General features: G+C 42.5%; 1 protein-coding gene across 1 annotated transcript in view; it reads right to left on the bottom strand.

Moving 5' to 3' along the window:
- Positions 1–3,654, bottom strand: part of ARHGAP29 (Rho GTPase activating protein 29) — an 81,531-nt gene extending 77,877 nt beyond the window's left edge. The window contains exon 1 of the mRNA XM_055585067.1: positions 3,499–3,654. The gene's annotated coding sequence lies outside the window, so the exon portion shown is untranslated. The remainder of the gene's footprint in view (positions 1–3,498) is intronic.
- Between the last annotated feature and the right edge of the window lie 22,067 nt (positions 3,655–25,721).

Below are 25,721 nucleotides of genomic sequence, written 5' to 3'. Positions count from 1 at the left end.
ATTAGTATCAGGGAAACACAAACTTAAGCCACAATGAGATACCACTAAATGCCTACTGGAATTCTCAATTTCAGCTAGAGTGAAATCTGGGATAGGAAGGATGTACAGCAACTAAAACTCCCACACATTGGTGCTATACAAGGTACACACCACTTTGGAAAACAGCCTGGCAGTTCCTTATACACATGAACATACATTTACCATAAAAGCCAGCAACTCTACTCCCTTATCTAACTCCCCAAAATGAAAAATACATTCATCCAAAAACTATACACAAATGTATGTAGCAACTTTTTTCATGATAGTCAAAAACTGGAAACAATCTGAGTGCCAATAGATAAATGCTAACAGCCTTACAAGGGAATACTACTCAATAATAAAATATCTATAACAGCAAAAAACCATGGGTGAATCTCAAAAACATCATGCTAAATGAAAGTCAGGCACAAAGAAAAGATGAACCTAATTCTTAGTAACAAAAAAGCAGGAATGGCTGCCTGGTGACTGGGCTTGTAGTGTGGAAGGTGGGGGGAGTTCTGCATGTGAGACTTTTTTGAAATAATGGAAATGTTCTACATCTTGATTATGGGGATTACATGAGTGTATACAATTGTCAAAACTTACTCATACTGTATAAAAATCTCTTATTATTTTAGTACTCGGGGAATATTAGATAAATTAAAAGTAAAATTGTAAGGTTGCTATTCCCTCCTCTGGAGGATCTTCCTAACCCAGGGATGGAACCCACGTCTCTTACATCTCCTGCACTGGCAGGCATTCTTTTCCACTAGCGCCACCTGGGAAGCCCACAAAATTCCAGGAAGTTCTACTGAAATAATCCCCGAATTCAACTTTCTCTCTCCCTTAATATTTTTCAAAATATTTTCCATCTTCTTCCTTAGAAAGAAAGTCTATGGTATTTGAAAACTTTCTCAGGGATAAATACTGGAGCATTTTTTAAGAAAAAGAAAAAACCTTATCCCAGGGAGGCAGTATCATCAAAGGGCTCCTGCTTATCAGAGTAAAAGATAAAGACAAAGCAGAAAGTACAAACCGTCCACAAAAATCCTCATCATATCCAAACGTGTTGTTAACCCTCCTTTTAAACCTCCTTGTTTCTTTACACAGGGATGTATCTTTCTGTGTTGTGGCTCATCATTATACTGGACATGAGGTGGGAAATCAAAAACAAAGTAGCCGTCAAAGCAGAATCATAGAAGCTGACTGATGATACCCTTGTATGTGTGCATTAGGATAACCAGCAACTCTGCCAAGAAGGATCATTTGGCCTTCTGTGCTTATTAAAATCATTCTCTTAATCGACTTCAATCTCACAAAAAAATCACTTCTTCCAAAAAGCCTTTTCATTTCCTCTACTGAAAATAAGTCATTCCTTTACTTTCCCATAGGACATTCAACATACTTTTCTCAGGTAACCCAAGATATTATGCCTTGGGCCCTATTTATTTGAAATTACCTGCTTCTACCCAATAGACTGAAAGTTTCTCTCACATAAAGTGGTGTCCAACTAAATTTTCTGAGTGAATGCTGAATCAATCACCAATGGTACAGGAATGAAAATCTTTCCAGGGAACCTTTTGGTCATGAGCTTTGTTCAAGTAGTACTAACGACTGAGACCAACAGCAGTGGCTGAAGCAGCGCACATTCCTAGATCAAGGGCTTTTACCACTGGGAAGAGAAGGTGCTGATAATTTAGTGGATATTCTATTTTAGGGAGGTGGGTAGAGCAGGAATGACCAGCCACCATCATTCCATGAACAGTGCTTTCTTCATCTCAGCCAGAGTTTTACTTCCTGCCAATTTGGGAACTGAAAAATTTTCAACTCAGACCTATCTTACTTCTCTTCAAATCCATTCTAGACTTTTTCTCAGAATCAGGAGACTAAGGCTATTTGAACCATAAAGCTAATGAAGCTTAAGTGTCCGGGTTCCTCACTTGCTTAGTTCCTACAATCAGGAAGCATTTCCAAGTATACATTCCTGGCAAACTGCCTAAAGAAATCTCTGAAGAAAGGGATTTAAATCTCCAAGACCCATAATTTGTTGCGATTTCTTTACTCATTCTAAATATTCACTTTCGTACTTAATTATGAATTCTTTTTCTTGAACAGGAGACTACCCCCCCCCCCACACTTCCTCAAACCGAACAAGGGGGCGAAGCTAATTCCCAAAAAGAAGAGAAAAGGAAAAGGTAAATGTCAAACAAATAGTTCTTTGGTTATTTTGGCTCCACAGCCGTGTTACAGCTTTCACCTCGTAACAGAGAGATCCACCATTAGAGGCGGATAGGGGATGTCAACAACCAAAAACAAAACAAAAAAACAGTCCATGAGGGTAGTTGGTAAACAAACCTCACCCTCCCCTCTAAAGAGGAGTGGAGATGAAAAAGCGAGATGGACCCTGGAAATGTCAGAGGGGGCTCAAAGACAAGGAGACTCCCTGGCTACTTTGTTCAAGGCAAAGGAAGGCCTTCCCTCGGGCCAAGGTTTGGACTGTGGGACCTGGAACAGCCCGGGAAACAAACTCACAGGGATACCCTCTCCTGCTCTCCTCCTGGGAGCTGCAATCCTCCGCCTGTCAATTTCTATTCTGCAGAGCACAGGGCTTACCCGAGGACCAGGCTGGGATAGCGGGTGCGTGTGTGCGCGTGCGAAGGAACAGCTACAGGGGTGTGACAGAAGGGTCGGAGTGGTGGGAGAGAGAGGGAGTGTGAAGACCGACAGAGACGCCCCGGAGCGGGGCACTTGGGTAGAACCGGAACTGAGTGTTTTTCTACTTTTCATTACCGCTCCCCCCGCCAAATAAATAAATAAACAAACAGTCGGGCCTAGGTGAGGCGAAATGTGATAAGAAAAGGAAGACAGGCAACACGAAATGTCTTGTTATTTCACCTCAGCTTTCGCATGTCAGACAAAAATTTGAGAAAAAGGCACTAAACTTCCAAAAAGATCCCAAGTAAGGAACATGAAAGTGAAGACCCGATTAAAGAAACCAAAAGCGGGGGCTGCGGGGGGGTGCGGAGAGAGAGCGCGGGGCAGGGAGGGTGAAGAAGCCCCTTCCAGAATTCCGCTTAAAGGCGGATGAGCGAACGTGGTTAGAAAAGGGAGAGCGGCTGCAGGACACTTGAGGGGAACTGGAAAGGGAGGAAAGTCCACCCCGAGACTCTCTTCCCCAGATACCGGGACGGCGTCGCCTAACTGGGGGCACCGGGGTCCGCGGGTCCCTGCGACGCCCTCTCTAGCTCTCCCCGCTCTCCCTCCCCTGCCGCGCCCCTCATCCGCTAGGACCCCTCCCGGAGGACCAGGAGTCCTGGGGGCACCGGCCCGGCCCGCCGCCGACCCTCAGCGCAGCCCGCAGGCGCTTCCAGTTCTGGCCGCCGCCTGGGCCGCCCGGACCCTGGACGGCAATTCGCTGGTGACCCCAGACCCCTGCCTCAGCCGCCACGGTTGGTGCGAGCGCCGCCACCCGACACTCACCGCGGCGCTCCATCCCGCGTCCCGAACACGGACGCCGGCCCAACACTCACGGCCGCCGCCGCCGCCGCCGAGGGCTGGAGCTCGCCGCCCCCATCCCCCACGGCCCGCGGACGCCCGGCCAAGCCGCCGCCGTCGCCGCCGCCGCCGCCCCTGCAGCTACCGCCACGACCGCGCCAACCCCGGCCGCCCCGCCCCCGGCCTCGCGCCTCCCCCGGCGCCCAGCCCATTGGCCTGCGCGCCCAGGGGGCGGGGCCGGACGGGGGCGGCAGGTGGGGGCGGCCTCTGGCTCTCGCGCGCGGGGCTCCGACGGTCAATTGCGCTTTGGCCTGCTGGCGGTCCTAATACCTGCAGGACGTGTTAGCAGTTCTGTGCGGCTTGTGGCAGGACGGACGGGGGAACCTCAGGAATCAGTCACCTTTTACACCCTCCAGCAGGGAGCAGGTCCTTGTTGGTTAAGTGCACATTTCTCAGGTGGACACACAGTCAGAAATTTAGTGTTCAATTTGTTTGATCCTACTCCTTGCCACGTCCTCCTTATCCGTTTAGGAACAAAAGTACATTTTATGTTTACCTTTAAAATTGCCACACTCTTTTCTTTGTTGACTGTCATTTTCAGAAAACTAAATTACACAAAACATCAACCATTATGTAGAATACCTGACTCGTGGGAGTTGCTCAATGAATGCTGCTGCCGCTAAGTCGCTTCAGTCGTTTCCGACTCCGTGCGACCCCATAGACGGCAGCCCACCAGGCTCCCTGAATGCATGATTCTCTAAGCATTCTACTTAGCTCTTACCATTAAATGCTCCTTTACTAATGGGACTCATCAACACTTGTAGGGAAAATGAACAACCAGAATTAAACCACTTATCTAGATTTGGATCACACACCATAATGAAAAAATACAGGGTTTCCATTGAATAGTTCAAGTACTTAGTAACACTTAACTACCAAGAATACCCTTCCTGTCATCTATGCCAAGACATAGCAGACATTCTGTGAATATTAACTGAATAAATAAGTAAAATTATGGGAAAGGAATTTGGAAAAGCTCCTCAAATCTTCTCCCATTAAATCTTTTTCAAAATATATTAAGCATCTGCCATAATCTCCACTCTTCTTCGTTAGTTGGGAGTAATATATTCCAAAACATTCTCAGAGAATGGTAATTCACTTTCACAATAAAATAAATACAACCATTAACTGAGAAAGAATGAACATCAAAAATCTGTTATCTGCTGTAAATCAACTATACTTTCATAAATTTTTTAAAAAAGAAAAAATCTGTTATATGGGATAAGTAGTTCATGTGTTTGGTAAAGAAAATAAGAAACAAATACCTCCACCAAATATGATAACAGTATCCCAGCTCTTGCTATTATAAAGCCAACCGGTTTTTACCTCTAAATGTTTCTTGGTTAAAGCGGCTCAGGGTCACAGCTTTGGACCATAAGGAGTCAGAGATAATAGGATGCTGGATCAATAATGTAACATACATGACAGATGATGTAGTATTGCTATTTATAATTATAGTATTTATCAATAACACATGACTACTCTGCCAACTGAAGTGTTCTTCATTCTTTCTATGATACACAGGATACAACCTCTACTCTGAAGCTTTCCTGTTCTCACTCAAAATCAGTCATCTTATTTAACATAATATAGTACATGGAACCCTATACTTAGGGCACTTGTGATTCTCATGCCCTCTTTTATTGGATACTAGTACCAATGTTTACTTATACTAATTAGATTGTAGAGGTCTCTAGTGTTACGTTACCTAAGTCTGTGTCCAGTACACAATGGGTCCGTACTAAGTATTTTCTGGAGGACTTGAGGGACTGACCGATGGGCCCCTAGAATAAAAATTCTAGGATCCGTTGTTTGTTTGTTTGTTCTTACTGTAAATTCTATTCAACCTGATGTGACTAGTGAAATTAAGTGTAATGGCCACAAAAACCACATGTCTAAAGCAAAGACAGTCCCAGTTACCCTGTGGCCAGAAGTGAAGGGGCTGACAATGAAAGCAGCTGTTCCAGGTACGGATAGAGATGGGAGCCCAGCCCAAAGGAGAGTCCAGTGCACAGGTGCTTTTCCTGCCAGTCATGCTTCAGCGACAGCCTGTTTAGGGGAGCACAACATCACCCACAGACAATACTTACTGAGTACTTCCACTGTGCTAGGCATTGTTCTAAGCACAGGGATTATTATGTTAGTGAACTTACAACCCACTTTCAGACTCTCCTCAATCATGGCTAAACGCCTGGGAGAGGGAAGGAGATAGTGGAAGCAGGCAGGGTGGCCCAAAGGCAGGCAGATTCCCAGTCACTGCAGCTGTCTTTGCCCCTCACTGCTGGGAGCCCTCAGAAAGAACCATGGAGAGCCTGCCGGGCCACAGTGAGTACAAAGGCCCCAGATTCCAAAGTGGACAAAACTCACCAAGCAGGTTATTAATCTTGATTCTGTGATGGTTGTAATTGAGAAACAAGGAATCAATTCAGACCACATGCTGGAGATGAATGTGAAAGACATTGCAAAGATCCAAGAATTCTGTGTTGTTGTGAGGAGAGGGAACCGAGTAAGAGTGCCTGAAAAAAAATAAAAATAAAAAAAACTTAAGTACATGAACATGGTACCATACTCGTTTTATGTCTAGATTAAGGTATTAAATTTCAAGCCCCAATTTGTTTATGTCATTTAAAGCTCTTTGTAAGACATTTGATGACATAAACCTCTGTGCTTGAGTCACCATGTACCATGACCCTACCTAATATCCTAATACATGTAAGGAAACTCTCCAGATAATTAATGGCTGGTGCAAAATTATACTATTGGCCTAAAAAGTTGAATTATTGATATAGTTGTAGATAAGAGATAACGATGATGATAATAGTAATAAGTAGCTCTCCATGGTTCAGTGGTAGAGAATCTCCCTGCCAATGTCAGAGACACAGGAGATGTGGGTTTGACCCCTGGGTGGAGAAGATCCCCTGGAGTAGGAACTGGCAACCCATTACAGCCATCTTACCTGGAGAATCCCATGGACACAGGAGTCTGATGGGCTACAGCCCATGGGATCACAAAGAGTTGGACACAACTTGGAGACTGAGCACGCAGGATTTACTCTGTGCTAGACCGTGTCTTAATTATTCTTTATATTTAGTAACTCATTCAGTCCTCACAACAATCATCCCTATTTTTCAAATTAAAAATTGAGGCACAGAACAAAAGAGATTACATAAAGGATTCGTATTGGATTTTATGAAAACTGATCTTATGATGAAGATAAATTTGACCATAGTTTTATTAGAAAAAGATGGTGGGGAATCACTCCTCCTATTCTTCCTCTGACGTTTTTGTTGTTCCCCTGATACCCCAAGCTCCTCTTGCTTCTGCGGTTCCCTTTGCCTGGAATGGCTCCCCTGCCCCATATACCTGACTTTTCGTCCTTTCAGTCTCCCCTCAAATGTTCCATGATATTGACATGTTCCCTGACCATTCCATAGAAAAGAGTATCCCCCTCTTTGACATTCCCTATCTTCCTTACCCTGCTTTATTTATTTACTTATTTATTACTACAATAGTTAACTTTATTTGTTCAGGGACTCATCTTGCAAGCATTAAACCAAGCATGGGCTGTAATTCTGGGAGCCAAGATTCACATGCTTCGGAAGATACAAGCAAACTGTGCTCCATGTACATGGATGAAAACTAAAGGTTCGTGGTTAATCACACTGTAGTTTTTAAGTTTCTACAGCCTAGCAGCCAGAAGTCACAAGTCCTTCAGGTCCTTCTGGATGTTGCACAGGGTGTCTGCACCTCATCACTTACCCTGCTTTAAATGCTAGGAAATGCCATAGCACATATCCGTCTACTGAGTTGGTAAATTTTATTAGCTTATTTGTATATTTTTCATTTCCTCTCACTAGTGTGGAAATGTCAGCACCATGATGAAAGGGACACTGTTTTGTTCACCATTGTATCCCCTGCCCTTGGAAAAGTACTTGGAATTAATCAATAAATAAATAGTTTAAAGAACAGTACAGTCCATGGGGTCATAAAGAGTCAGACACGACTGAGTGACTGAACTGAGCTGAACAGGGCAAACACTAGATTTATCTTTCAAAAAGGTAAGTTTAACATTTTGAAAGTTTTAATCAGATAAGAAGACTTTATTACTTTGTTTGACAAAGATTTTACATTTGCTGCTTATATACAGCATACTAATACATGCCAAGTTTAATTACTTTACCTAGTCTTTGTCTGAAAGAACCATAAATAACTCTAGAATCTTAAATTATTTCCTTCCTTCTTTAAAGTGGAAAGGTGAACATTTTCTGCTGTTGTTTTTCTTTCATCTATTCCCCCAAATGCTTACTAGATAAGAAAACAAATACAGCTACTCCTCATCTATATATTCTACTCAAGGGATGATGCTGTGCTTTGGAGTAATCATGTCATCCAATTCTCAAAAACCTTTATGAGATGGAAAGATGAGATCTGTTTTCCCTGAAAGAATATTGCAATTTTCAGAGCCAGAGGATGTTAGAGCTCTACTCCGTTGTCCTTAATTTTATTTGTTTTTTTAAAAAAAGCTCGGCTCAGTTTTCCCAGAGATCACAGGGTTAGTCATTGGCCTAATTAGACTGGAACTAAGACCAGGACTCTTTCTACACTAATTGACAAATTAAGGTTTTAAAATGTCCGTAAGTCTATAAAATTAGATCAGAGCCCCTACCTAAATCGTTCTTAGTTGATGTGTAAATATTTAAGCTATACTCACATGTTTAAATATTAAATTTGTTCTGCAAATTTACTCCTATTATTTTAGAGGTCTGACTTATTAAGTTACTAAAAAATTATGTCCCTTGAAAAAGTGGGTGGCTTAGCATGGAGCCAATGAGGAGCTCAGTTTGCTTTTGAAGTAGAAAGTTGTCCTGAGGCATTCTGAAACACATGCACAGATTACGGCCTTTCTCCTGGAGAGAAGGCTGGCTGGCTGGCTTCAGGAAGGAGTAGAGCCCAGTGGAAACATTGCTAATCTCTTTCTTTATCTACACACTGAATAAATATTGCGGAACCCTGAGAAACAATGCAACCACTAGGGACTTTAATGAGTGTTTATCTTTCTAACTGCGTATTTATAGAGGGGTGACTGCCTGTGGCATGCTTGCCAGAGGATTGAGACGGGACTGCTTGTAAAAGCTGAAAACAGGTTAGTTACACTATCACATTCTATAGCATCAGAAGAATTATTATTATCCCATCATGTAGATACCTGGGTTTAAATTATTTTATTTTGAAACTATCTCAATAGCTGACAATGTAGGACTTAAATTAGAAGAAATAGAATATGAGAAAAATAGTGCTATATGACTTACTAACCCTATAATATTTATATCTTGAAATGTCTGTAAACTTTTGTGTCAAAAACCTTGAAAAACAGTGCTTGAGTATCACTGATGGATTGGCATCCTTTGCCACTGATAAATATGTCAAATAATAAGATTTGACATACTTATTATGCTCAATGACATATTCAGTTTAGGATGTTCATCAGTATAATTAAATTTTCCTAGGAGCTACATGGTATTAGACTACATGAGGTCATAAGCATAACATATATCCTACTAACCAAAAAGCTGATGAAATATCTGTTATGTAACATAACTGAAACCATTAGCTTAGCACACGCAGGGTGGAGAACAGATGGGATGACAAACAAGCATCAAGACAGCCGGTTGCCTTGCTTCAGAGTTAGCCCGAGCTGGGTTGCAAGGTGAAACATGGTTTGTATCTCTCTTATAAATAGATGAAGACAATCCTCTTGGGTGGAATGAACAATATCAAGCTGATGTCTAATATCTTCCATCTGGATTATAACTAAGAATCAGTGGGGGTTGGGGGGGGGCAGGAAGAGTTCCATTATGGAAAAAAAAGTTATTGAAAATATAAAACAAGTTTACCAAGAGACCGGAATCTAAGGAAGTGAATAGACCAGTAGACAAGAGGTCTTGATATAAACCTTGGAGTTACTTGGGGAATTAGAAGCATAGAATGTGGATTCTAAGGAACAGTGGATTCTAGAAGGACTCTCTGAACGTGTTTCACAGAGAACTGGTATTTCAATTTACACAAGCTTTCTTGAGCACCAACAAATCTGTGAAATGGAGCTGCCAATGGCAATGGCAGTGTTGTATTGGTGACGCAGTGTTTGAAGCACAGTGAAAACTGAAGGGGCTTTGCATTGTTTTGTATTTGATAGCTGGCTCTGGTAGTGGGAGTGAGGCAGGACTATGCCAAGGAGGCAAAAATAAAGGAGATATAGAGATATTACTGGGGAAATTTCTTGAGAACAAAGTAGATCACTGATTTATCAGACAAAGTGTTGTAGGCTGAAGTTTATCCCCTCAAAATTCATATGTTGGAGTCCTAACCCCTAGTACTTCAGAAAGTGACTGTGTTGGGAGATAGGGTCTTCGAAGAGGTATTTAAGTAACAATGAAGCCATTAGCCTAGGCCCTAATCCAATATGACTGCATCCTTATAAGAGATTAGAACACAGACCATGTGAAGACGAAGGGAGACCAGGTCTAGACCATGCAAAAACACAGAGAAGACAGTCTTTTTCAAGTTGAGAGGCATCTCTAAAGAAACCAGTCATACCAACACCTTGATCTCAGACTTTTAGTTTCCAGAATTGTGAGAAAATATACTTCTGTTAAGCCACTCTGTCTGGGGTACTTGGTTATGGCAGCCATAACAAGCATGTGAGACAACACAAAGTTCTAGAAATTAATTAATTAACTAATTATTCCATTAATGAATTCTAGCTGGACTCAAGACCATTTCTTTCTTTTACTCCATAGAAATATCAAGTCCAAGTCTGGCTGAAAGTTGCCATTATCCAACTCTTTTAGTGGGCCATTTCTTCTTTGTAATACGTAAGAGATGCAATGAGTCCATATCACTCCTACTCTGGGGTGTAGACCAGGATGCAGCATCCTATCCATTGTAATATTATCATTAAAATCAGAAGGCAGGATGTTTACAAGCCCGGTGTTTTGTGAGTATTTTCAGTGGGAGGAGGCTGATTGGTTTCTGCTCAGAGTGGAAGGGTTGCCCTGGTCTCTTCATTTGTATACAGTAGGGAAAGATTTGAGAGTGACAATTTTAAGGATACTATTTCTGCCACTGTAGGTAGTGTTAGTGGCTAGTTAGTTAATACTAGTAATTTCATCACAGTGCTTTGTTTATAATAAGAGCTTGATCAGTGTTCATTTACTTTTCTATTGTTTTTGGTTCTATAGTATTTCACAGTGTACAAAGCTACATTATCTCAATTTATCTTCAAAATAAGTTGGTGAAATATGAGTTACTGCTGTCATTCTTATTCAGATTTCTCATAAAAAAAGCTGTATCTTAATAAAGTTAAGAGCAGAGACTGAACTCAAAGCAAGGTCATCTGTCTCCTCAAGCAGGACTCTTTCCAATACCCCTACCAGCTCTAAATAGACCTATTCTACACTACAAGCTTCAAATAATCCACTTTGATTTAAAAAAATGACATATTCTGTATTCATCAAGTCTTCTAGGTAATAAAGAGCTTTGATATTTCTTACACAAATTGTACCTCTCCTACAAATCTACATGACTAAATTACATGCCACATGTAAGTGGGCATAAGAGGAGACTGTCACCAAAACTTCCTGTTACTTCTCACACCATTGGCCTTGATTCAGAATTTCTAAAGAATGAGCACTTTTTAAAAGAATATTTATTTATTTATTTTTTGGCTGTGTTCAGGTCTCACTTGTGGCACATGGGATATCCATTGTGGTGGTGGGCTTAGTTGCCCTATGGCATGTGGGATCTTAATCCCAGCCAGGGGTTGAACCCATGTCCCCTGCATTAAAAGGTGGATTCTTAACCACTGGACCACCAGGGGAGTCCAAGAATAAGTACTTAAAAAAAAGAACACTTAGAAGATACTTCTTATTTAATTGCAGAGTTCCAGCTACTAATACCCAGGGATGATTAGGGTACAGTACACAACTGAGTGACTAAGCACAGCACACAGCACTAATCTTCAGATATTCTATGGTCTATTTACTTTATAATACATATAGTATATTTTATTTTGGGCATGTATATGTGTGTGAGGGCTTCCCAGGCAGTGCTAGTGGTAAAGAACCTTCCTGTCAATGTAGGAGACATAAGAGACGTGGGTTCCATCCCTAGGTCTGGAAGATCCCCTGGAGAAGGGAATGGTAGCCCACTCCAGTATTCTTGCTTGGAGAATCCCAGGGACAGAGGAGCCTGGCGGGCTACAGTCTATAGTGTCACAAAGAGTCGGACATGACTGAAGTGACTTAGCACGCACACATGCATATATGTGTGAGGTGGGGGGCAACAACATTGTTTCTATAGGATGTGCCTTTTGATTCTTTATGCTAGATGTACAAGCAAACTTTGGGAATGCAATCCATTCCTTAGATGGGAGCTTCTTGAAAATAAAGAATTTCCTTATATGATTCAGAAGATATTTCAAGAATCTCACAATGTCTACAAATGATTATTATGACTCACGTGCCATACCCCAATGATAAACACTCTATAGATGCAGAGAAGGACTGACTAATAAGACTTCCAATGATGATAAGACATAAATGAGGTTACACAGATGTTGCTATGCTATTGGAAATTCTTTCAGAATCCATGATAGCACCTGAATGAAGTCCAGCATATACAATGACTGATGACTCACTCCACACTCTTTCCTTCAAAGAGAAGGAAGATGATAGGAGCCCACGTCAGAGATATTGGACCAATTATTAGGTGTGATATACAAAGGTTAGTTAAAATAAAACTTTAAAACTCAAAATCCTAGAAGTAGGGGAAACTGAGAGAGACAGATCCCCTACAGCGGCATTCACTCTTAGCTCCAGATCACTGGTCCTGCATGAGTAGGGTAACCAACCATATATTCTGATTTGCCTCGACGGTTTAGTGGCTAAGTCATGTCTGACTCTTGCAACCCCATGGGCTGTAGCCCACCAAGCTCCTTTGTCCATGGGATTTCCCAGGCAAGAATACTGGAATGGGTTGCCATTTTCTTCTCCAGGAGATCTTCCTGACCCAGGGATCAAACCCAGGTCTCCTGCAGGCAGTCTCCTGCATTGCAGGCAGATTTTTTTTTTTTACCAACTGAGCCACCAGGGACGCCTCAGGCAGATTCAATTAATATCTGTTATCCAGCTGTAATTATTAAAAGAGGCTCTTCTCACGCTGAGAAATGTGCCAATTTGTGCAATACAGTATATGGGCAGTCTGGTCATAGGAAAATTTAGGTAAAGTTTTGCCTGGTCTTCTGATTTTTCAAGCCAGAAATTTACGTTTTAAAGAACATCTTTGGATTTATTTTTTTTTTAAGTGGCCAACAAATTCCACAAGTTTAAACATTTTGTTCAGACCAAAGACAACTTAGGAGCAGGATCTGGCCTGGGAGCTGCCAGTTTGCAGCCTCTAGATTAAAACCTCAGACTGATACGACAGTGTTCTTTGGTTTGCCTGTTTGGAGAACATGTCTCTCTTGTAGCTGGTGACAAAGGGGCTTAGGTTGCTTCCCACAAGAGAGGGCCTTCTTGCTCTAGGAAGGGCCATAGAAATCAGTGTGGGATCAGGAAATCTGACACGAACACCTTAAATCTGTTGTTCTAGGCCTTGCAATGATTGTAACTAGCATTTCCCCTGTACTACAGACATTACATACATGCTTAGTTGCTCAGTTGTGTTTGACACTTTGCCACACCGTGGACTTCAGCCCACCAGGTTCCTTTGTCCGTGGAGATTCTCCAGGCCAGAATACTAGAGTAGGTTGCCATGCCCTACTCCAGGGGATCTTCCCAACCCAGGCAAAGAACTCAGGTTTCCCATATTGAAGGTGGCTTCTTTACCATTTGAGCCACCAGGGAAGCCCAAGAATACTGGAGTGGGTAGCCTATCCCTTCTCCAGGGCATCTTCCTGACCCAGGAGTCAAACTGGGGTCTCCTGCATTGCAGGCAGATTCTTTGCCAACTGAGCTACCAAGGAAGCCCGGCATGCATTACTCATTTACTCTTTACTCTAAGTCTGTAAGGAAGATGCTACTATCTCCATTGTTCTAATGAAGAAACTGAGACTTAAGTGACTAATTAGTCGGAACGAGATCACCCAACTAATAAGTGGTGAAACCAGGGTCTGAACTTCTAACAAACTTAACACTGAAGCTCCAAAGGCCATGCCTTTTTTCTGTGTCTGCTGCTTTCCCAAGGTGGAAAGATCAACTTTCTCTTTCCCTTGGGACATTTTTCATTTGAATAAATCCTTTTTGACCTCTTGTCACTATGGAAAATTATACTGTTGACTGGGTCTGTAAGAAGACAATTTCTTGCTTTTATTTAGTGCTTTAGGTCAGAGGTCCAGTGGTTCAGTCAAAATCTCTGGGAATGGGGGACCCCAAGGGAGTTTAGAGCCAAAGTCCCACTTAGTCATAAGCACTGTTCATTTACCAGGTGGCCCTTCTACTCAGACCCTTCGAGAATCTATAGTGGTGCTAGGCAGCTGGTCAAAGATTTAAGGTTGCATAACCCCAGTCATCTCTGTATTTGGTATCCATTTTAGAGATACAAGTAACAAACAGACCTTATCTAATGGGAACTAAGAAAAGCATAGGATTTTCTTTCCATTATTAATTTGGCCAGAGGTTGGGAAAGGTTTAATATGTTGTACTAGGTTGAATAACCACCTCCCCCAAATTTGTTTCTGCTTGGAACTTCAGAATGTGACCTTATTTGGAAATAAGGTATTTGCAGATCTAATTAGTTAAAATGAGGTCATACTGGATTAGGGAGAACACTGATCTGATCCACATAAGAAGAGAAAGAGACACAGACCAATACATAGTGAAGGTGGCCGTATAAAGATAAGTAGAAATTAGAGCGATGCAGCTGTCAGCCATGGAACACCAAGGACTTCAGGCAATCATCAGACCCTGGAAAAGGCTAAGAAGAATTATTCTCTAGAGCTTTCAGAGGGACCATGTTCCCACCAGTGCCTTGATTTTGGGCTTCTGGCCTCCACAGCTGTGAGAGAATACATTTCTATTCCTTTAAACCATCCAAGTTTGTGGTCATTTGTTACAACAGCCACAGGAAACTAATACACATAAAGAAAACTATTTGAATACTGTAATTCCCTTTCAGGATACAACAGAGGAATTTGTGTTGAATATTTAAATTCAGAGTTCATAAGTCAAAATTTCAAGAAATATTTCATGACTCACTGTTAATTAAAGAACAAACTATTCAGGGAGTAAAAGTTCTCTCCCTATATGATGCAAAAGCATCTGTGGAATTTCTACAGAGGACCAGAGGCATCCAGTGTGTTCATTCAATATGGCTCAATTCTGAGCTAATCCTGACCAAGACTAGCTGTAATAGGGAATCCCTTAACCAATCTGATACCATTAATCATACTGTGCTAGCCTGAAATCTGATACGGCTGAGGTGAGTCACAGGCATTGGCATGTGCATTATGTAGCAGTCTCTTCCCATTCTTTGCCACGTGTACCCTATTTATCTGATTGGTGTCTGACTCAGTTTCTCTCCTGGGATTCTGACATCACCAGCTTTCATTTCTCCAAGGGTAAATCCCTGCCTTACTCTAACCTCTGGCTGGGATCTGCCTCAAATTGGATGGACTCTCTGCATTGGGAAAAAATCTCTTATACTCTGAATACTGAAATGTCCATTGTTCCCTTCAGAGGAAAGCTAGTCACAGCTCCTACATCCTGATGATTCAACCAAATGTGGATGTCTCATTCAAGACCAGCCCATCCATAGGCCTATCGGTGTTCTATTAAGCAATCTGGCAAGTGAGCTCTACCCAGTGAGGGAAGGGGTAAGCAACAGCAGCAAGAAGACCTATATTGTATAGTTTCAATAGGAGGTCATTGTAGAGCCCCTGCTGTTGGTAGTATGGACAGAAGTTGAAAAGACACACAGAAAGCAGAAACCGTGAGGTAGCAGATGCTATTAGTGAGCAGAAACCAAGAGATAAAGAAAAGAGAACAGGAAGTTGGATGTGGCAGGAGTAGTAAAAACAGAGACCGAGAGTAGCTGCATCACCATAAAGCTTGCAGAGCATTAGAGTCAGGCTGAGAGGTTTGCAGGCACACAGGATAACCCAAACTGCATTATATTCTAAAGTGGCTTTGAGTTCTTAGATGTCGGTCTGGCCCCTGAAGCACAGCGGTGCAGCTCTTAAGAGTGTTCCCTTTCTCACATTCTATATCCCTAGAAGACACCATCTTTGTATCCCCACCCTCAGACTTCCCATTAACTAAAGTAAGTGGGTCTCAGTTCTCGAAACTTGCGACTTTCTACTTCTGTTTACTTATTTCGTTTTTGCTTTTTCCACTTAAAATTTTACAATATACTCATTTTCCCATGCCATTTTGGATTCGTCAGAAGCCTGATGTAGTGTGGCTACATAATAGTGCGTTTTCCAGAAGTTCTTTACTTTTGCCAGATCAGTTCTCTATCTTTGAATGTTTGTATTTCTTCCAATTTTCCTTGAGTATAAATGACACAATGGTGAACCTCCTTGCATGTAAAGCTGAGCCCACATCAGCTTTTCCTTAGATTAAATCCCTAGAAGTGGAGTTTTGGGTCAAAGGGTGGACCTATTTTTTATGAATCTTTCTACATATCATCAAATGGGCTTCAGAAAGAATATACCTGTTCATAATCGTGGCAGTAGCATATCAGAATTGTCATCTCACCACAGCAGCCCTTGAGTTACCATTAGTTGCTTTGAGCCTCAGGAATTCTTGCTGGCTCCTCTCTCAGTCTTTCTTTGTTAGGCTCTATCCTCGTCCTCATCTCATCTCCACCATTTGTAATTGGTACCCAGACAACCAAAGCTACCCCTTCCATCTCGAGACTGAGAAGGCTCCATTTGGGAAGAACATTAATGGCCCTTGCTGGACTAGTCAGTGGAGGTCTGGAATGATCTTTGGCTTTCTGGCTGAAACATGAGATGCAGGGGTTTCAGGGGTTTGGGGAAGTGATTCTCCCTAATGTCCTTCTGTAGTTCCTTCCACTTGCTTCCCGTGGGCTTTTGAGTTCATTCAAGGGAGTCCCGCCCTGTCCCCACCATCAAGCTGGGATCCTCTCCTCCTACATTACGTTTTGCCTGTCCCATTTCCTGAGGCTGGGCCACTCACTCTTCTCTACCTCTATTGGATAGACTTCCCTAGAAGCTTTAGCTTTACATCTCACAATCCTCCATCCCTAATCCTTTATCCCACTCCCCCTCCCCCCCACACACACATACTCCTGATCTCAGCCAGGAGCCTGTGAGGCCATTCCCTTAAGCTGCCCTTCTGTGTTGGTTGGCCCTTTGACTTCGACTTCTAGGAAGTAGGGCAATATTTTCTATACTGTCTTGGCCTCTCATTGCCATCATCTTCTCTGACTTGCCACCTCTCCCCTACTTTTGCCCCTGACTCTGGCAACTTTCTATCACTGTGGCTCAGGGCTTCTTCTGTGTTTCCAGCAAGCTCTGGCCCTTGCACTACAAGTCTAGTGAGAAACTGACACTTGAAGGCCTTGCTCCAGAATATTAAGGGAGTGTACTAAACGTGCACCGAAGGGCTGTGGCAGTTTGCCAGTTTCATCTTAATAATCCCTATTTCACTCCCCAGGCTTATCCCCTCCCTGTTCAACTTCCATGTGGTCCTTCCTGCCTCCCATTTGTTAAGGGTCTGTCTCTGGCATCAGGATCTTGGTTAACCTTCCCTCTGGCCCCTGGCCCACCATAGGATATCCTTGTTCCCTCCTTGGCTCTCCCCTCCTGCCTTGGCATTACCGGCCTGGTCTGGCTTCCCCATGGGCTGTATTCACAAGGTGCCTGGGCAGGGCTGACCTGGCATTCTTGAGGGCCCTGCCTTCTTCCTGGCTCTGACCCTGCTCTAGAAGTTATGTAGATAGACTATTTTAACCCCTTCAGTTTCCTCCCTAAAAGTTAAGGGCTAATACTTGACCATGGGCAGCTCAGGCTCAGACCAGCTTTTTATAGAAAACCCTTTCCAGGGACATGACTTGGAAAGGAATGTGGGAAACAGTGGCAGCCCCTCAGATCTAAAGAAATTCTAAGAAAGAAACCATCAATCATTGTCTAGAATGCCCTGATCATCCTCCTGTGGGATAGTCTTACCCAAGTCCACATCATCAATTACTGGGAGCTACCACAGCACTTTCAGCATACAGCTGGCATCTCCTCTCCTTGCTGTTGCTGCCTGTTCCCCAAGTCCCAGTGACTTTTTCCTTAGACTTGTGGTTGACTGAGTTCCACTTCTTCAGGGGTAGAATGGCTGATGTCCTTAGTAAGTGCAACAAGGCTGGGGCTATTTCACCAGAGGTGATGGGGAACACCTCAACCAAGAGGTTGGGGTGATATCTCTTGGTTTGTGAAACCAAATCCAAATCCACGGGGAGAGTCTGGATAGAGAGTCCTCTCTATCCACGCTAGCAGCTGTTACAGACTTGGCACTGAACCAGGAATGTGGATGTAGGGATTTTAGGGAGAATCACTGTTCTTGTTTCTGGCCTATTTTATGAGCCACCAGCCTCAAGTCGTTAAAGAATCCACCTGCCATGTGGGAGACCTGGTTCGATCCGTGGTTGGGAAGATCCCCTGGAGGAGGACATGGCAACCCACTCCAGTATTCTCGCCTGGAGAAGCCCCATGGACAAAGGAGCCTGGCGGGCTGCAGTCCGTGGGGTTGTAAAGAGTCGGACACAACTGAGCTACTAAGCACAGCACAGCCCAGGAAAGGCGCATGGTGGCATTCTCTCTGATGAAGCTGCTTTTGATGAAAAGAAACCAAAACCTACTCTGAGTTCAGGCAAATGGAATAAGAGGAGGGGTTGGCCCTTCTAAGGTGAACTAGCAGACCAGTGGGTTTCACGGGCAAATTAACCGACACATCCAGGGGAGCGAGTCAGGCATGCTCAAAGGCCAGGCTAAATGGACACTGGTCATTGTCATTCTCCTCCTTCTCCAGCATGCTTATTCCTGGGCTCCCTCCTGCCCATACAGAGACGAGGAACTTCCGAAGCTCATGCTACTCTAGAAACTGCTTTCCACAGAGTCTATATTCTTTCCCCTCCAAATTATGGTGAGGAATTTTCAGAGCTTCAAATAGGATTCTGAGTCTCTCTCCCTTTCTGCTCGAGAGGGACTAAATTTTCCTGAATATTGTGCTTACTGTGCTCACCTAAGAGCTAATGACATCTCCTTGCCTCTCTTCTCTTTCCCCTCCACTTTTCTCTCCTCCACACTTCATGAACTGAGTGCCCTTCAGTGCTGCGGACTTTGCTTCTTTTCATCTACATTATGGTGGGGTTCAGGGTATAGAACACGAAGAGAGTCTGGGAGAACCAATTGGTTCCCATAAAATAAATCTGGTTCTAAAGAGGACTCTTGGAGTCAATGGAGTATCTGTTAGCCATTTAGTTACTAAGTTCATAATAACTTATTGTTAGTACTCATAACCTCCCGTGCTGTGAAGTTTCCCATTCTAAGCTTTTTGAATCAAACTTTGTGGTTCCAGAGACACATGTACAAATAAATTATTTGTGACAGTCATTAGCTCTTGGAGGAAATGCATTCATTGGCCTCCTTTAGGCTTTACAGCACTGAGCACCCAATGTATGAGGAAACCAAGGTTCATAAATGTGATGTGACTTGCCCAAGGTTGCATGAGTTAGTGGTAGAACTAGGGCAAGAACTCAGATCTTCTGTCTTCAGTCCAGGAAGTCTTTCCATTACACTGTCATGCCTTCCTTAAAACTTTGTTCATCTTTGGCTGACACAACCCTCTCTCTCTTCAGTTGAAATTACTTCCATAGCTTAGAAATAGGTCAGTTGCCTGTTTAGCATTTTCTTTCTGGCTTTCTGCAATGGGGTCTCAAAATAAAGCCTGCTAAAGTCTGCAACTGGATCTTAGATCCTGAAAGGTTGTGCTAATAATCCCAAAATGGTTAAGTGTGTTTTGGTGCGTTCCCACTTATGCTGTAGCTCTACAGCCTTGGTTTCAATGGCTGTCATGTCACAGTGCTTGAATGTGGATTATGGTTACAATGTACCTTGAGTAACCCTTTCTTAAATTCTTGGCTGAGGTAAAAGTACAGTATGATTATCAAATCCTGTGTACATTTCTTCTTCTTGTGAATATTTAACTCACCTACATTTTATCTCCCATCATAGACACGAATGTAACAGTAAAATGTAGTAGAGAGGCAGTTCAGCGTTGAAATGGTGGATTCTGATGTCAAACCAATCTGGAATTATATCTTGACTTGGCCACTTGCTAAATGTGTGACCTTGGGTAAATTATATAATCTCTCCAGGATCTGATTTTCTTCTTCATAAAATGAGTGTTATTTGAAATAATTATAAAAATAATCCATGAAAAGGGATTAACCCTGGGTATGGCCAATAACAAATATATTCCTTCAAACTACCTCAATTCATGATATAATAAGAGCCTGAATAGTCAAGTTATTAGATGAAACCATTGCATATCTTTGGCATATTGGCAATGTTAATATTTGTCCTGTTACTTTGTCCCTCTTTCTCCAGCTCTTTTAATTATTTTTACACTGTATCAGCTTCAATAAAACATAGGCTTCTTCTGACAAATGGAAAAGAATGATTAGTAAATTTCACAAATTATAGTTTTATTTAATACTTTGATTTTTTAGTTATGTCTGTCAATTCAGATATTCATTTTGAATATAACATTCAAACTCTCAGTTTAATTAAAAATATTTGTATTAAATGGCAAGACCTGTAGGCAACACTTGATATGTTAATTTCAAAAATATCCACTTTACTTATTCCCCTCCCTTCTTTAAATTTTTGGTCAAATCTCACCCTATGAACAGGGCTTACTCTGATCATCCCATTTAATTCTGCAAGCTTTCACCTTCACTCAATCCTGCCACACACACACACACACCCCCCCACCTCCCACCAACACACACACTGGCCACCCCACACCACTTTATCTTGCTCAATTATTTTTCCATAGCACTTATCATCTAACATACTATTTAACTATGCTTATTGTATGTTTCCATATGGATAGGAGTTTCCCTCTTTCTCTCTCTCTTCATTAATATATCCCAAGTGCCTATAACAGTGCCTGGGATATAGTAAATGATCAGCAAATACAGGCAATATCAGTTGAATGTTTGTTAAATAAATATACTGGCATATTTAATTAAAGTAGGTCTACTTAAACTACCAAATGATTATCTTCTATAGTCGGAATATAGAAGAATCCCTGAGTCATTAACTTCTATTTGTCTTTTTGCGTGCACGTGTGCTCAGTCATGCCCAGCTCATCAAGACCCCATGGGTTGTAGCCTGCCAGGCTCCTCTGTCCATGGGATTTTCCAGGCAAGAATACTGGAGTGGGTTGCTGGTTCCTACTCCAGGGGATCTTCCCAAGCCAGGGAAGCAGATTCTTTACCACTAGCGCCACCTGGGAAACCCGTATATGTATGCATGGGTGATACGCATAAATGCACACATATCCACATATGCAAGAAGATAATTTTTGTTGCAGCAACTATTAAGTCTGTCAACAGAGTATATTTGTTTTTTTTGTTTTTTTTTTTCTTTTTCTAATTTGAGACAATGTTTATTTCAAAAGACATAGATATTTCTTCAAATATCCTACAGAGCAATGAATACCCTGGGGTGAAAGTCCAGAAAAAGTTCCTTTTCAAAACTCCCAGGATTGAGTCCAGTTTGGGCCATGATCCAGTCAGACAACTGGACCGTTTACCATGTTGGTGCTTGAGTACGGAGCATCATTTTAGAGCAAAGCTCAGAAGGAATATATTTTTACCTAAATAAATCTGCTTCTTGCTGCTTAGTTGACGACTTGATTCATTTATTCATGAACATTCATTTAATTAACTTATTCATTCTCGCCATTTGTCAGGCATTGTGCTAGCTCCTGGTTATATATGATGTAATATATGATAAAAGGTGAAAGTTCATTCCTTCAAGGAATATAATGTAAGCAAAGTACTGGGCAAGTAAAAAGGCAGTTATTATGAAGCATAAGTGCCTCTGTACAGCTGACAACAGGATGCTAAAGGAACACAAAAGGTTAGGATACATTCACAGTCTCTAATAACCCAGATTGCTGCCCAGTCCACCTTTAGACAATCAAATTTTTGAGATTAGATCAGCCCTTTTGTCTGCTCAGAAATGGCAATTGCTTGTGGCCAGGAATAGAGGGGGAAAACTTTATTATTATCATTATTACTAGCAATATTACATTTTTAATGATAATGATAATTATGTAGAAAAGGCAGTTTAAAGAACAAGAAATAAAATCTTACTATAATTAAAGCAATACAAATTAAAATAATCATTCAATAGATTTAGTCAATTATTGAGTACCTACTGTGTGTCAGGCATGTTAAAGTTGCTGCAGATACCGCAGAGACTAAAGCCTGCAAAGTCATGGCTCTCAAAGAGCTAATATTCTTTGCAGAATAAACAACAAGAGATACAGCAGAGAAATAAACAAAGGAACAAATAATAGGTAGATAACTGTAATTAAAGTCCCAGCTGAAGCCCAGTTTACAGTGGGTCCGTTGGATCCATGGATCTAAGTGGGGTCATTTCTCTTGTCCTCAAGTGTATGATTGATGTTGACAAACATGGAAGTTGGAGATAAAGAAAGTCAAGGGGATGAACAATAATGTTACAGTTCTGCTCCAGCATTTTGTTAACTACCCTGCTTGTCATAATATGGTCTGAAAAAGAGAGCTGGACTTCTCTCAGTACATAATTACCTTGATAACATCATTTTGATTAGGCAAAAAAAAAAAGCAACAAAGAGAGAAGATGGTTAGTATGCTGGAGATCTTGTTCAGATACATACACCCCAGAGGGTGGGAAATAAAACCTACAAAGATTCAGAAATCTGCCATATCAATAAAGTTTTCAGGGTCCAGTGGTCAAGAGTGTGCTAGAATGTGCCTCCAAAGTAAGAAACATTACTGCATCTTACATTCTCTACTACACAGAAAGAAGCCTTTGGGGTTCTGGAAGCAACATATTCTCCACCTAGGGATATTGTGCCAAGCCATATACTGGTGTCACAAAAGATTGCCAGCTTTGAATGTAAAGGGGCTCTGCAGTAGGTCCACTGCAAGCAGCTTGGTCGCTTGGGCCATACGCTCCAGCAAACCCATGCTGGTCAAGTTGTCAGTGGTGAAAAAAGGAGTTTATGGTTAAGTCCTAGTGGGAGAATCACAGTGCAGACCCCTGGAGTTCTGGAGATGGCCATGCCATCTGGAGCCACACATTATACACCTTTTGAAAATTGGAAAAATAATTCTTGATATGTTGCTGAGCCCTGGTGGACAGAATGCTTGACCCTGGGACACCAGGTACCAGAACTATCCATGAGTTGGGTTATTTGTTGTTGCTGTTGTTCAGTCACTCAGTTTTGTCCGACTCTTTGTGACCTGATGGACTGTGGCATGCCAGGCTTCCCTGTCCTTCACCACTTCCCAGAGCTTGCTCAAACTCATGTCCATTGAGTCAGTGATGCCATCCAACCAATTCGTCCTCTGTCATTCTCTTTCCTCCTGCCTTCAATCTTTCCCAGCATGAGGGTCTTTTCTGAGTCTGTTCTTTGCATCAGGCGACCAAATTATTGGAGCTTCAGCTTCAGCATTAGTCCTTCCAGTGAATATTCAGGGCTGATTTCCTTTTGGATTGACTGATTTGATCTTCTTGAAGTCCAAGGGACTCTCAAGAGTCTTCTCCAATACCACAGTTCAAAACATCTATTTTTCGACGTTCAGCCTTCCTTATGGTCTAACTCTAACATTCATACATGACTACTGGAAAAACCGTAGCTTTGACTATACCGACTTTATGACTTGGGGCCCACCAAGTCACAAAGTCAGATAAAACTGGGAGTAGTCCATTAAAAGAAAGGGCTGGTTCATCCAGGATTAAGGCCAAGCAGCCCCACAAGACAAGTAAGCTTCCTGAGTGGATAGCCCAGAGTCCCGTGTCACCAACCACAGTTGTACTAGCATCTCTTCCTCCAGGTGCCCCTACCTATGCCTTAAGAGGGGAGGGGGACCCTCTATGACTAGCTTAAATAGAGGGGAAATCTTGAGCTTGAGTTATGGATGAGTTCGCTTTGCTGATGGAAGCAAGCTGAAAATGGGCAGCAACTACATTACAGCCACCCTCAGGAACAGACTTGAAAGAGAAGGAAGAAAGAAAATCTTCCCAGTAGGCAGAGTTGCAAACAACACACCTGAATTGTCTACTTTGTGAAGAAGATAAGAAAGTGTATTTGTTATCTATTGCTACATTACAAATTACTGTAAAAGTTAGCAACTTAAAACATATCTCTCACAGTTTCTGTGGGTTAGAAATGGGATGTGGTTTGGCTGGATCCTCTGCCTTCGGGTCTCCCTCATGGTGCCAACCAACATTTCAACCAAGCTGGAGTCTCTCCAAGCTCGACTGAGGAAGGACCTACAACCAAGATCACTCATGTGGTTGTTCAGAGGACTCAGTTTCTCACAGGATGTTAGACAGAAGGCCTTGGGTCCTGGTCACCTGTTGGCCAGAAGATTCCCTCAGTTCCTTGCCACATGGGCCTCTCTGCAAGATAACTAACAACACGGCAGCTGGCTTCTATAAGGGTGAGCAAGTAAGAGAGTAAGAGAAGGCTGCTGCTGCTGCTGCTGCTAAGTCACTTCAGTTGTGTCCGACTCTGTGAGACCCCATAGATGGCAGCCCATCAGACTTCCCCATCCCTGGGATACTCCAGGCAAGAACACTGGAGTGGGTTGCCATTTCCTTCTCCAATGCATGAAAGTTGAAAAGTGAAAGTGAAGTCGCTCAGTCATGTCCGACTCTTCGCGACCCCATGGGCTGCAGCCCACCAGGCTCCTCCGTCCATGGGATTTTCTAGGCAAAAGTACTGGAGTGGGGTGCCATTGCCTTCTCCGAAGAGAAGGCTAGCAACGTGGAAACTAGCATTTTTGAAATTCGTTTTAGAAATGATACCACATTTTTGCTGTGTTCTATTTGTTAAAAGCAAGTCACTATGTCCTGGTGGTGGTGATTTAGTCGCTAAGTCGTGTCCAACTTTTGCAATCTCATGGACTGTAGCCCACCCACCAGGCTCCTCTGTCCATGGGATTTCCCTGGCAAGAATACTGGAGTGGGTTGCCATTTCCTTCTCTGTGGGATCTTCCCGACCCAAGGATAAAACCCAGGTCTTCTGCACTGCAGGCAGATTCTTTACTGACTGGGCTACCAGGGAAGCCCCACTATGTCCTACCTACACTATGTCCTACCCACACTCAAAAGAAGGAGATTATATAAGGGCATGAATACCACAGGTGGAGATCATCAGGAGCCTTCTTAGAAATTGCTTTCCACAATAGATTCCTGGACAACTACCCATTAGAGCATTAGAATGGCTTACAGATGTAGTGGAGTGCCAATTTGGTGTCAATACCCTACAGGTGGGAGTGCCATTCTTCAGGACACAGTAGCTTTTAGAGACCTCTTTATGAGATTATATCTGAAGGCAATGGCACACCCACTCTTGCCTGGAAAATTCCATGGACGGAGGAGCCTGGTGGGCTGCAGTCCATGGGGTCACTAACAGTCGGACGCGACTGAGTGACTTCACTTTCAGTTTCAGTTTCACTTTCGCTTTCACAAAGAATACAAAGAGTAGAGGCAGGCATAGTCTCACTAACCATTACTCCCAAGGACTCATCCTAGTAATTCTAGGCTCTGTAGGGTTAGAAGTACTGGTCCTTAAGGAAATGCTCTCTTGCCAGGGGACAGAGCAAGGATTCCCATTGAATTACAAGCTGTAGATCCCACCTGGGCACTTTGAAACCCTTATAGCCAGAGACCAACAGACAAAAAGTAAAATCAGGAATAATTGACCCTGATCAGCAAGAAGATAGGGCTGGTTTTACACAAAGCGGGTAAGACTAAGAACAGATGTAGAACTAAGATTATGCACTTGGGCACCTCTTGGTAATCTGTTACCTGATTATAACTGCAAACAGTCACATAGAGCAGCCCTGGC

This window comes from Bubalus kerabau, chromosome 6 (assembly GCF_029407905.1).
Source record: "Bubalus kerabau isolate K-KA32 ecotype Philippines breed swamp buffalo chromosome 6, PCC_UOA_SB_1v2, whole genome shotgun sequence".
NCBI lineage: Eukaryota > Metazoa > Chordata > Mammalia > Artiodactyla > Bovidae > Bubalus > Bubalus kerabau.
This window is presented reverse-complemented; position numbering and strand designations above follow the sequence as displayed.